This window comes from Bombina bombina, chromosome 7 (assembly GCF_027579735.1).
Source record: "Bombina bombina isolate aBomBom1 chromosome 7, aBomBom1.pri, whole genome shotgun sequence".
Taxonomy (NCBI): Eukaryota; Metazoa; Chordata; class Amphibia; order Anura; family Bombinatoridae; genus Bombina; species Bombina bombina.
Genome location: NC_069505.1, coordinates 287,126,756 through 287,141,491, shown reverse-complemented (window position 1 = coordinate 287,141,491; position 14,736 = coordinate 287,126,756). Strand labels below are relative to the sequence as shown.

Sequence of the window (14,736 nt, the reverse complement as noted above, 5' to 3'; positions counted from 1 at the left end):
GTGGTATGCAACCTCCCTGATCACTTGGCATGCAACCTCCCTGATCACGTGACACGCAACCTCCCTGATCACGTGGCACCCAACCTCCCTGATCACATGGCACCCAACCTCCCTGATCACATGGCACCCAACCTCCCTGATCACATGGCACCCAACCTCCCTGATCACATGGCACACAACCTCCCTGATCACATGGCACACAACCTCCCTGATCACATGGCACACAACCTCCCTGATCACATGGCACACAACCTCCCTGATCACATGGCACACAACCTGCCTGATCACATGGCACACAACCTCCCTGATCACATGGCATACAACCTCCCTGATCACATGGTACACAACCTGCCTGATCACATGGCACACAACCTCCCTGATCACATGACCTCTTACAGGTTGTGCCCACTAGAGGGATAAAATGTAACCTGCACATGACACAGCGGATAAACAGCCGTAAGCTACGTGCATATTTTACACTATTCTATTACAGGGTGTGCCAACTAGAGAGATAAATATAACCTGCACACAACACAGCGGATTCACAGTTGTAAGCTACGTGCGTATTTTACACTATTCTATTACAGGGTGTGCCAACTAGAGAGATAAATATAACCTGCACACGACACAGCGGATTCACAGTCGTAAGCTACGTGCGTATTTTACACTATTCTATTACAGGGTGTGCCAACTAGAGAGATAAATATAACATGCACACGACACAGTGGATACACAGCCGTAAGCTATGCGCGCATTTTACACTATTCTATTACAGGTTGTGCCAGCTAGAGAGATAAAATGTAACCTGCACACGACACAGCGGATACACAGCCGTAAGCTACTTACGCATTTTACAGATAAAAAGTAATTCCCAAAGGAAAAACTATGAGGATGCGCTGTTGATGACAACAAATGATAAATGAATAATAGTAAAAAAACTATGATAAAAAGGCTCTAATTTAAAATATAACCTAAATGTCTTGATCAACTCTTGTAGAGAAGTGTATATATAGTGAAACACAAAAAGGGTGTAATTAAGGATAATAGAAAGATTTGAAAGCCAAATGTGAAAATAATCTTGTGAAATGTATCAGGTGATTTTCTTGAAATTTGCATAAAAAAAGTGTAATAAAAATGATGAATGTGAAAATATATGAATAACACAAGAAATTATAAAAGTCTGTGGCAGTGTCCAAACATATAGTGTCCGAAACAAAAATGTCCAAAGTTAAGCACAAAATAAATATTGATGGTACTTGAGTACTCGGCAAAGTTCCGCTTGTGTCCACGGTGTGATGGATCAGGTGTCTAGAATTAAACATAAACAAGGGGCGCCAACATAGTGTGAATCGTACAAAACAGGTGAGCTAAAACAATGTGCAAAATACTACTCACAAAAGTGGCACCCTAAGCGAATAAGGTGCTAGCAGGCAGGCTGACATTCAAAACCAGCAGTCAGTACGATGGGGGTCTCACCGTGAGACCCGTGGGAACCGGATGGAAAGGTGAGCGGTCACAGTGAAAGTCCTTCCGAAGCCAACAACCAGGTGTGTGCTCAGGAGGAAGGAGTGTTCTCCCCAAAGTCTGCTCTCGGTAAGAGTCTGTGTCAGGAAAACTGGCTGTATCAGCGCACAGATACTTGGTGAATATCCTGAACAGGAAAAAGGTGAACGGTGCCACAGAAAAAAACGGGTTGTGGTTTAAAAGGCAAATTGTCTTTATTTATAATTGCAACGCGTTTCTCGGTCAGCACAGGACCGTTTCATCAGGCATAATAAGATATGGTATTGTGTCCTATTTAAACCCAAAGGTGACCCGGAAATAATAATAGAGGTCATCTCTATATAACATTTAAAATCTAATGTCTAGTGGAATAAAGTATATTTGTTAAAAATCCATTTGGGGAAATTGTAATAGATAAAACATATATAAAAATGCATATGAAAAAAACTAAAATAATAAAACGGAAATGAAGTTATGTATAGTAAAACAGCTACAAAAGACAACAAGAATATCCACATTGAGTTAGTTACTTTGAAGCACACTGAAAAAGGATTATTATCCCATAATATTATATCCATCAAAGATATCAATTTATAATTATTCATAATACTGTGTATTAAAGCAAAAAACACAATTTATGCTTACCTGATAAATTTATTTCTCTTGTGGTGTATCCAGTCCACGGATCATCCATTACTTGTGGGATATTCTCATTCCCAACAGGAAGTTGCAAGAGGAAACCCACAGCAGAGCTGCAATATAGCTCCTCCCCTAACTGTCATAGCCAGTCATTCGACCGAAAACAAGCCGAGAAAGGAGGAACCATAGGGTGCAGTGGTTACTGTAGTTTAAATTTAAAAATTACCTGCCTTAAAATGACAGGGCGGGCCGTGGACTGGATACACCACAAGAGAAATACATTTATCAGGTAAGCATAAATTGTGTTTTCTCTTGTAAGGTGTATCCAGTCCACGGATCATCCATTACTTGTGGGATACCAATACCAAAGCTAAAGTACACGGATGAAGGGAGGGACAAGGCAGGAACTTAAATGGAAGGAAACACTGCCTGTAAAACCTTTCTCCCAAATATAGCCTCCGAAGAAGCAAAAGTATCAAATTTGCAAAATTTTGAAAAAGTATGAAGCGAAGACCAAGTCGCCGCCTTGCAAATCTGTTCAAAAGAAGCCTCATTTTTAAAGGCTCAAGTGGAAGCTACAGCTCTAGTGGAATGAGCTGTAATCCTTTCAGGAGGCTGCTGTCTAGCAGTCTCATAGGCTAAGCGGATTAAGCTTATTAGCCAAAAAGAAGGAGAGGTTGCCGAAGCCTTTTGATCTCTCCTCTGTCCAGAGAAGACAACAAACCAAGAAGATGTTTGACGAAAATCTTTAGTAGCTTGTAAGTAAAAACTTTAAAGCACGGACCACGTCCAGATTGTGAAACACAAGGATGGAACAACAATCTCTTGATTGATATTCTTGTTAGATACCACCTTAGGTAAAAAACCCAGATTTGGTACGCAGGACTACCTTATCCGTATGAAAAATCAGATAAGGAGAATCACATTGTAAGGCAGATAACTCGGAGACTCTACGAGCCGAGGAAAAAGCTACCAAAAAAAGGACTTTCCAAGATAAAAGTTTGATATCTATGGAATGAAGAGGTTCAAACGGAACTTCTTGAAGAACCTTAAGAACCAAGTTTAAGCTCCATGGTGGAGCAACCGGTTTAAACACAGGCATGATTCTAACTAAAGTCTGACAAAATGCCTGAACATCTGGAACATCTGCCAGACGCTTAACTAGCTGACAATCCTTTTTCCAAACCTTCTTGGAGAAAAGATAATATCCTAGGAATCCTGACCTTACTCCATGAGTAACCCTTGGATTCACACCAATAAAGATATCTACGCCATACCTTATGGTAAATTTTCCTGGTGACAGGCTTTCGTGCCCGTATTAAGGTATCAATAACTGACTCGGAAAAGCCACGCTTTGATAAAATCAAGCGTTCAATCTCTAGGCAGTCAGCCGCAGAGAAATTAGATTTGGATGGTTGGAAGGACCCTGAAGTAGAAGGTCCTGTCTCAGAGGCAGAGACCATGGTGGAAAGGATGACATGTCCACTAGATCTGCATACCAGGTCCTGCGTGGCCACGCAGGTGCTATCAGAATCACCGATGCTCTCTCCTGCTTGATCTTGGCAATCAGTCGAGGGAGCAGAAGAAATGGTGGAAACACATAAGCCAGGTTGAAAGACCAGGGCGCTGCAAGAGCATCTATCAGTGTCGCCTTGGGATCCCTAGACCTGGATCCGTAACACGGAAGCTTGGCGTTCTGACGAGACGCCATGAGATCCAGTTCTGGTTTGCTCCAACGATGAATCAGTTGTGCAAATACCTCCGGATGGAGTTCCCACTCTCCCGGATGAAAAGTTTGACAACTTAGAAAATCTGCCTCCCAGTGCTCTACACCTGGATAGCTGATAGGTGGCAAGAGTGAATCTCTACCCAGCGAATTATTTTTGAAACTTCTAACATCTCTAGGGAACTTCTTGTTCCCCCTTGATGGTTGATGTAAGCTACAGTCGTGATGTTGTCCGACTGAAATCTGATGTACCTCAGAGTTGCTAACTGAGGCCAAGCCTGAAGAGCCTTGAATATCGTTCTTAGTTCCAGAATATTTATTGGAAGGAGAGACTCCTCCTGAGTCCACAATCCCTGAGCCTTCAGGGAGTTCCAGACTGCACCCCAACCAAGAAGGCTGGCATTTGTTGTTACAATTGTCCAATCTGGCCTGCGAAAGGTCATACCTTTGGACAGATGGACCCGAGATAGCTACCAGGGAAAAGAATCCCTGGTCTCTTGGTCCAGATTCAGTTGAGGGGACAAATCTGCGTAATCCCCGCTCCACTGACTGAGCAAGCATAGTTGCAGCGGTCTGAGATGTAAGTGTGCAAACGGCACTATGTCCATTGCCACTAACATTAAGCCGATTACTTCCATACACTGAGCCACAGAAGGGCACGGAATGGAATGAAGAACCCGGCAGGAATTTAGAAGCTTTAATAACCTGGACTCCATCAGGTGAATTTTCATTTCTATAGAATCTATCAGAGTCCCTAGAAAGGAAACTCTTGTGAGTGGGGATAGAGAACTCTTTTCCTTGTTCACTTTCCACCCATGCGACCTCAGAAATGCCAGTACTACGTCCATATGAGACTTGGCAATTTGGAAGTTTGACGCCTGTATCAGGATGTCGTCTAAATAAGGGGCTACTGCTATGCCCCGCGGCCTTAGGACCGCCATAAGCGACCCTAGAACCTTTGTAAAGATTCTTGGGGCTGTAGCTAATCCAAAGGGAAGAGCTACAACTGGTAATGCCTGTCTTGAAAGGCAAACCTGAGAAACCGATGATGATCTTTGTGTATCGGAATGTGAAGATAAGCATCCTTTAGATCCACTGTAGTCATATATTGACCCTCCTGGATCAGTGGTAGGATGGTACGAATAGTTTCCATCTTGAACGACAGAACTTTGAGGAATTTGTTTAAGAGCTTTAGATCCAAAATTGGTCTGAAGGTTCCCTCTTTTTTGAGAACCACAAACAGATTTGAGTAAAAACCCTGTTCCTGTTCACTCCCATAACTAGGAGGTCTCGTACACAGTGTAAGAATGCCTCCCTCTTTATCTGGTGTGCAGATAATTGTGAAAGGTGAAATCTCCCTTTTGGGGGGGAAGCTTTGAAGTCCAGAAGATATCCCTGGGATATAATTTCCAACGCCCAGGGATCCTGAACATCTCTTGCCCACGCCTGGGCGAAGAGTGAAAGTCTGCCCCCTACTAGATCCGTTACCGGATAGGGGGCCGTTCCTTCATGCTGTCTTAGAGGCAGCAGCAGGCTTTTTTTGACCTGCTTACCTTTTTTCCAGGTCTGGTTTGGTCTCCAGACCGTCTTAGATTGAGCAAAAGTTCCCTCTTGTTTATTATTAGAGGAAGTTGATGCCGCACCTGCCTTGAAGTTTTGAAAGGCACGAAAATTAGACTGTTTGGCCCTAGATTTGGACCTATCCTGAGGAAGGGCATGACCTTTTCCTCCAGTGATATCAGCAATAATCTCCTTCAAACCAGGCCCGAATAGGGTCTGCCCCTTGAAGGGAATGTTAAGTATCTTAGATTTTGAAGTCACGTCAGCTGACCATGATTTAAGCCATAGCGCTCTGCGCGCCTGTATAGCAAAACCAGAATTCTTAGCCGTTAGTTTAGTCAAATGAACAATGGCATCAGAAATAAAAGAATTGGCTAGCTTAAGTGCTCTAAGTTTGCCAAGTATGTCATCCAATGGAGTCGCTACCTGTAAAGCCTCTTCCAGAGACTCAAACCAGTACGCCGCAGCAGCAGTGACAGGGGCAATGCATGCAAGGGGCTGTAGGATAAAACCTTGTTGAATAAATATTTTCTTAAGGTAACCTTCTAATTTTTTATCCATTGGATCTAAAAAAGCACAACTGTCCTCGACAGGGATAGTAGTACGCTTTGCTAGAGTAGAAACTGCTCCCTCCACCTTAGGGACTGTCTGCCATAAGTCCCGTGTGGTGGCGTCTATTGGAAACATTTTTCTAAAAATAGGAGGGGAAGAGAACGGCACACCTGGTCTATCCCATTCCTTATTAATAATTTTTGTAAACCTTTTAGGTATTGGAAAAACATCAGTACACACCGGCACTGCAAGTATTTATCCAGTCTACACAATTTCTCTGGCACTGCAATGGAATCACAGTCATTCAGAGCAGCTAAAACCTCCCTAAGCAACACGCGGATGTGTACAAGCTTAAATTTAAATGTAGAAATATTAGAATCAGGTATCTTCCTGAGTCATTACCATCACCCACTGACTGAAGCTCTCTTTCCTCAGCTTCTGCATATTGTGAGGCAGTATCAGACATGGTTCTTAAAGCGTCAGTATGCTCTGCATTTTGTCTCACCCCAGAGCTATCTCGCTTACCTCTAAGTTCAGGTAGTCTGGCTAATACCGCTGACAGTGTATTATCCATGACTGACGCCATGTCTTGTAAAGTAAACGCTATGGGCGCCCTAGATATACTTGGCGCCATTTGAGCGTGAGTCCCTTAAGCGGGAGTCAAAGGGTCTGACACGTGGGGAAAGTTAGTCGGCATAACTTCCCCCTCGTCAGATTCCTCTGGTGATAAAATTTTTTAAAAGACAGAAAATGATCTTTATTGCCTAAAATGAAATCAGTACATTTGGTACACATTCTAAGAGGGTGTTCCACCATGGCTTTTAAACATAATGAACAAGGAGTTTCTTCTATGTCAGACATGTTTATACAGACTAGCAATGAGACTAGCAAGCTTGGAAAACACTTTAAATCAAGTTAACAAGCAAATATAAAAAACGGTACTGTGCCTTTAAGAGAAACAAATTTTGTCAGAATTTGAAAAACAGTGAAAAACAGTGAAAAAATGCAGTAAATCAAACGAAATTTTTACAGTGTATGTAATAGACTAGCAGAGCATTGCACCCACTTGCAAATGGATGATTAACCCCTTAGTTCAAAAAACGGATCAAAAAAATGAAATAGACGTTTTTTTTAACAGTCAAAACCAACTGCAACAGCAAGCTGTAGCCCTACCTTCCCCAATAAACGACTTTGGAAAGCCTTTGGGCCCTTTAGAGATGTCCTATAGCATTCAGAGGGCCTTTGAGGGAATCTGGATGTCTTAGTTTGTAATTTTAACTGCACAAAAAAAACGTTAAAATAGGCCCCTCCCACTCATATAACAACAGTGGAAAGCCTCAGGAAACTGTTTCTAGGCAACATTTAAGCCAGCCATGTGGAAAAAACTAGGCCCCAATAAAGTTTTATCAACAAAGCATATATAAAAATGATTAAACATGCCAGCAAACGTTTTATATTGCAATATCATAAGGGTATTACCCCTGGAAGTAAGCATGATACCAGTCGTTATTAAATCACTGTATTCAGGCTTAACTTACATTAATCCGGTATCAGCAGCATTTTCTAGTGTTTTCCATCTCTAGAAAAAATTATAACTGCACATACCTGATAGCAGAATAAACTGCACGCCATTCTCTCGCTGAAGTTTTACCTCATCTGTGTAATCCCCTCAGACATATGTGAGAACAGCAATGGATCTTAGTTACAACCTGCTAAGATCATAGAAACCTCAGGCAGATTCTTCTTCTATTTACTGCCTGAGATAAAATAGCACAACTCCGGTACTATTTAAAAATAACAAACTTTTGATTGAAGAAAATAAACTAGCTATATTTAACCACTCTCTTACGACCTCCTGGCTTGTTGAGAGTTGCAAGAGAATGACTGGCTATGACAGTTAGGGGAGGAGCTATATTGCAGCTCTGCTGTGGGTTTCCTCTTGCAACTTCCTGTTGGGAATGAGAATATCCCACAAGTAATGGATGATCCGTGGACTGGATACACCTTACAAGAGAAATACCCTTAGAAGGCATAAGAAAAAATATATAGCCTATGATCCCTAACAACATAACTAGAATCTCGTGGAGAACCTAGCTGGACTCGAACTTGTGACCGTGGGTGTGCAGGGCAAACGTCGAACTAAAAAAGCTGTCTGGCATGACAGATAAAAGGTCTATCAGACTACAGTAAGTGAAGGTGTTATGCAAATGGTATGGTCAACGAGTTGGAAACTTTATGTATTCAGTGGATAGCTGAAATCTCATAATAGAAAAATCATGAGAGAATATATAAACTCTGGAATCTAAATTTAAGAATCCACTATAAATATTAATTTTATTGTTTATGTTTATTTGTAAACGAGAGAATATATAAAAGCGGAATACGCTAATAAGAAAAAACTATCCATAGTAGAAAACAAAAATAAATTACGTCGAAACTGACTGGACTCGAACTGGGAACCTGAGGTGTGCGAGGCAGTGGTCATGCGAAAGGAGCTATCTAAGCTAACGGTTATGTATCCTGTATGAACGGGATAGGTGAGAGAATGTAATGTGCGGAAGGTGCGGGAACCAGTGTTATGGAACTCTATGATATGAATATAAGGCTGGGGTGTTATAGACATGGAGATAAATCTGTGTTTAATGGGGAATTACGGATATGGTTAGACTGGACATGTGACTAAAAGAGAATATGATGTTAAAAGCTGAATTGAATGTATAACTATCAATGAGTGTTGAGCGGATCGTGTACTAGTTGGTCTATAAAATAGCCTAGGATATGCGAGGAGCAGATCTGCATCGAAAATACTGTAATAAGTAAATGAATGAATATGGTCAATAAACCTAAACAAAAACCTAATTAAACTCGAAGTGAGGACCTAGTGTGTACAGAAGGTGCATGTAACTAGTGTTATCACCTATATTATCAAAACAAATAATCGAGGTGTATATGATAAAAAATAATGATAAAATAATATGAAAGTATATAAATCTGTGAGAATAGGTAATAGGTAATCACTGTGACCGCTCACCTTTCCATCCGGTTCCCACGGGTCTCACGGTGAGACCCCCAGCGTACTGACTGCTGGTTTTGAACGTCAGCCTGCCTGCTAGCATCTTATTCGCTTAAGGTGCCACTTCTTTTGTGAGTAGTATTTTGCACATTGTTTTACCTCACCTGTTTTGTACGATTCACACTATGTTGGCGCCCCTTGTTTATGTTTCATTCTACTTAAGCATTTTACACTATTCTATTACAGGTTGTGCCAAATAGAGAGATAAAATGTAACTTGCACACGACACAGCAGATACACAGCTGTAAGCTACGTGCACATTTTACACTATTCTATTACAGGTCAATATACTACAGGAAAGTTTTTCTCTGTGAAAAGCACAATTGGGCAGAAAGAAGCTACTTCCAGGTGGTAAGCGGGCCATAGAACAAGCTATTGATGCTGCTGTTCGTTCCTGGCAGACTGCTTCTCTTTCTGTTTTGCATATGTAAATATGACCCTGGGGATAGTCTCCCTATGGGTTATGGGGGAAACCAGACGTGGACTCCTTGCCCAATGTGCTTAGAGGAATATGGCTGCACCTCACTGACGAGGCCCACAGAAGGCCGAAACGATTGTCTGAGGTTGCCTTTTCCTTGTTCAGAGGAGAGGTATTTCGGGGCTGGACTGACCTTGTCGGCGGGATCAGACTGAGATACTACAGGAAAGTTTTCCTCTGTGAAAAGCACAATTGGGCAGAAAGAAGCTACTTCCAGGTGGTAACCGGGCCATAGAACAAGCTATTGATGCTGCTGTTCGTTCCTGGCAGACTGCTTCTCTTTCTGTTTTGCATATTACAGGTTGTGCCAACTAGAGAGATAAAATGTAACCTGCACACGACACAGCGGATTCACAGCCGTAAGCTACGTGCGCATTTTACACTATTCTCTTACAGGTTGTGCCAGCTAGAGAGATAAATATAACCTGCACATGACACAGCGCATACACAGCCATAAGCTACGTACGCATATTACACTATTCTCTTACAGGTTGTGCCAACTAGAGATAAATATAACCTGCACACGACACAGCGGATTCACAGCCGTAAGCTAAGTGCGTATTTTACACTATTCTCTTACAGGTTGTGCCAGCTAGAGAGATAAATATAACCTGCACACGACACAGCGGATACACAACCGTAAGCTATGTGCGCATTTTACATTATTCTATTATAGGTTGTGTCAACTAGAGAGATAAATATAACCTGCACGCGACACAGCGGATACACAGCCGTAAGCTACGTGCGCATTTTACACTATTCTATTACAGGTTGTGCCAACCAACTAGAGAGATAAATATAACCTGCACGCGACACAGCGGATACACAGCCGTAAGCTACGTGCGCATTTTACACTATTCTATTACAGGTTGTGCCAACCAACTAGAGAGATAAATATAACCTGCACGCGACACAGCCGTAAGCTACGTGCGCATTTTACACTATTCTCTTACAGGTTGTGCCAGCTAGAGAGATAAATATAACCTGCACACGACACAGCGGATACACAGCCGTAAGCTTCGGGTGCATTTTACACTATTCTCTTACAGGTTGTGCCAGCTAGAGAGATAAATATAACCTGCACGTGACACAGCGGATACACAGCCGTAAGCTACGTGCGCATTTTACACTATTCTATTACAGGTTGTGCCAACCAACTAGAGAGATAAATATAACCTACACGCGACACAGCGGATACACAGCCGTAAGCTATGTGCGCATTTTACACTATTCTCTTACAGGTTGTGCCAGCTAGAGAGATAAATATAACCTGCACACGACACAGCGGATACACAGCCGTAAGCTATGTGCGTATTTTACACTATTCTATTACAGGTTGTGCCAACTAGAGGGATAAATATAACCTGCGCACGACACAGCGGATACACAGCCGTAAGCTACGGGCGCATTTTACACTATTCTATTACAGGTTGTGCCAACTAGAGGGATAAATATAACCTGCGCACGACACAGCGGATACACAGCCGTAAGCTACGGGCGCATTTTACACTATTCTCTTACAGGTTGTGCCAGCTAGAGAGATAAATATAACCTGCACATGACACAGCGGATACACAGCCGTAAGCTACGTGCGCATTTTACACTATTCTCTTACAGGGTGTGCCAACTAGAGAGATAAATATAACCTGCACACGACACAGCGGATACACAGCCGTAAGCTACGGGTGCATTTTACACTATTCTCTTACAGGGTGTGCCAACTAGAGAGATAAATATAACCTGCACACGACACAGCGGATACACAGCCGTAAGCTACGTGCGTATTTTACACTATTCTATTACAGGGTGTGCCAACTAGAGAGATAAATATAACCTGCACACGACACAGCGGATACATAGCCGTAAGCTACGTGCGTATTTTACACTATTCTATTACAGGTTGTGCCAACTAGAGAGATAAATATAACCTGCACACGACACAGCGGATTCACAGCCGTAAGCTACGTGCGTATTTTACACTATTCTATTACAGGTTGTGCTAACTAGAGAGATAAATATAACCTGCACACGACACAGCGGATTCACAGCCGTAAGCTACGTGTGTATTTTACACTATTCTATTACAGGTTGTGCCAACTAGAGAGATAAATATAACCTGCACACGACACAGCGGATACACAGCCGTAAGCTACGTGTGTATTTTACACTATTCTATTACAGGTTGTGCCAACTAGAGAGATAAATATAACCTGCACACGACACAGCCATAAGTTACGTGCGTATTTGCTGCTACATTAGACTTTATCATACACAAAGCAATAACATCAGCATTTTTGTAAATACAAGCAGATGGCAGACATGTTTGTGCTGATATCTGCAAAGCTCTACTGCACTTTATGACTAAATAACTGCAGCACCCACCTCTCAGCACGGGGTTTAGTGCAGGCACAGACGCCTGAATCATGAGCTCACTTGTGCCCACCGGGGACTGAGAGAATAGAGACAGGGAGCCAGCTTATTCATATTTGCAGGGCAGAGGGGGTGATTATACATACAGCTAACAGAAAACCTTTATTGCCTCCTCATTCGTACTTCCCCTGTTTTGCCTTTCATTCTCCAAGAGAATGTCTTTTCCAAAGTAAGTAATCAAGCGTACTGTACTCAAATCAACCAGGTATATCAAAAGCCTCACACCCTAGTGGTATAGAATGTTACTCAGGATAGGTACTCACATGCACTAGGTATATCAAAAGCCTCACACCCAAGTGGTATAGAATGTTACTCAGGATAGGTACTCACATGCACTAGGTATATCAAAAGCCTCACACCCTAGTGGTATAGAATGTTACTCAGGATAGGTACTCACATGCACTAGGTATATCAAAAGCCTCACACCCTAGTGGTATAGAATGTTACTCAGGATAGGTACTCACATGCACTACGTATATCAAAAGCCTCACACCCTAGTGGCATAGAATGTTACTCAGGATAGGTACTCACATGCACTAGGTATATCAAACGCCTCACACCCTAGTGGTATAGAATGTTTCTCAGGATAGGTACTCACATACACCAGGTATATCAAACGCCTCACATCCTAGTGGTATAGAATGTTACACAGGATAGGTACTCACATGCACCAGGTATATCAAACGTCTCACACCCTAGTGGTATCGAATGTTACTCAGGGCATGTACTCACATGCGCCTGGTATATCAAACACCTCATCCACTAGTGGTATAGAATGTTACTCAGGATAGGTACTCACATGCATCAGGTATATCAAACGCCTTGCACACTAGTGTTATAGAATGTTATTTAGGATAAGTACTCACATGCACCAGGTATATCAAACGTCTCACACCCTAGTGGTATAGAATGTTACTCAGGATAGGTACTCACATGCACTAGGTATATCAAACGTCTCACACCCTAGTGGTATAGAAAGTTACTCAGGATAGGTACTCACATGCACCAGGAATATCAAATGCCTCACAACTAGTGGTATAGAATGTTAGTCAGGATAGGTACTCACATGCACCAGGTATATCAAACGTCTCACACCCTAGTGGTATAGAATGTTACTCAGGATAGGTACTCACATGCACTAGGTATATCAAAAGTCTCACACTCTAGTGGTATAGAATGTTACTCAGGATAGGTACTCACATGCACCAGGAATATCAAACGCCTCACAACTAGTGGTATAGAATGTTACACAGGATAGGTACTCACAAGTACCAGGTACTAACACCCTACGCCTCACACCCAAAACGCCTCACACCCTAGTGATAGAAAATGTTACTCAGGATAGTTACTCACATGCACCTATTATATCAAATACCTCATAACCTAATGGTATAGAATGTTACTCAGCATTGGTACTCACATGCACCAAGTATATCAAACACCTCATACCCTATTGGTATCAAATGCCTCATACCCTAGTGGTATAGAATGTTACTCAGGATATGTACTCACATGTACCTGGTATATCAAATGCCTCATATGCTAGTGGTATAGATTGTTACTCATGATAGTTCATGACATGCGCCTGGTTTATCAAACACCTAATACCCTAGTGATAGAAAATGTTAATTAGGATAAGTACTCACATGCACCTGGTATATCAAACGTCTCATAGTCTGGTGGCATAGAATGTTACTCAGGATAAGAACTTACAAGCATCTGGTATATTAAACGCCTCATAGCCTAGTGGTACAAAATGTTGCACAAGATAGGTACTCACAATCGACTGATATATCAAACACCTCACACCCTAATGGTATAGAATGTTACTCAGGATAGGTACCCACATGCACCTGGTATATCAAACACCTTGCACCCTAGTGGTATAGAATGTTACTCAGGATAGTTACTCGATATATCAAACGCCTCACACCCTAGCGGTAAAGAATGTTACTAAGGATAGGTACTCACATGTACCGGGTATATCAAATTCCTCATATGCTAGTGGTATAAATTGTTACTCATGATAGATACTCACATGCGCCTAGCATATCAAAAACTAAATACCCTAGTGATAGAAAATGTTAATTAGGATAAGTACTCACAAGTACCTGATATATTAAACACCTCATACTCTAGTAGTATAGAATGTTACTCAGGATAAGTACTTACAAGCATCTGGTATATTAAACGCCTCATAGCCTAGTGGTACAAAATGTTGCACAAGATAGGTACTCACAATCACCTGATATATCAAACACCTCACACCCTAATGGTATAGAATGTTAGTCAGGATAGTTACTCAATATATCAAACGCCTCACACCCTAGCGGTAAAGAATGTTACTAAGGATAGGTACTCACAAATACTAGGTATATCAAGAAGCACCTCACACCCTAGTGGTATAGAATGTTATTTAGGATAGGTACTCAGAAGCACCTAGTATATTAAACGTCTTACACACTGGTGGTACAGAATGTTACTCTATATAGGTACTCAGAAGCACCTGATATATCATGCACTTCATACCCTGGTGGTATAGAATGTTACTTGGGATAAGTCACAAGCACATGGTATATCAAACCCATATCAAACCTATCACATACTGGTGGTAAAGAATGTAGAATGTTATTCAGGATAGGTACTCACAAGCACCTGGTACATCAAGCACCTCATACCCTAGTTACCAAGTGGTACAAAAGAATACTCAGGGTAAGTTATCACTAGCACCTGGTAGATTAAGCAATTCACATCTTGTTGCTACAGAAATTTACT

General features: G+C 41.8%; 1 protein-coding gene across 3 annotated transcripts in view; it reads right to left on the bottom strand.

Moving 5' to 3' along the window:
• Window positions 1–14,736, bottom strand: part of CHCHD6 (coiled-coil-helix-coiled-coil-helix domain containing 6) — a 717,658-nt gene that overhangs the window by 693,066 nt on the left and 9,856 nt on the right. The window lies entirely within an intron of this gene.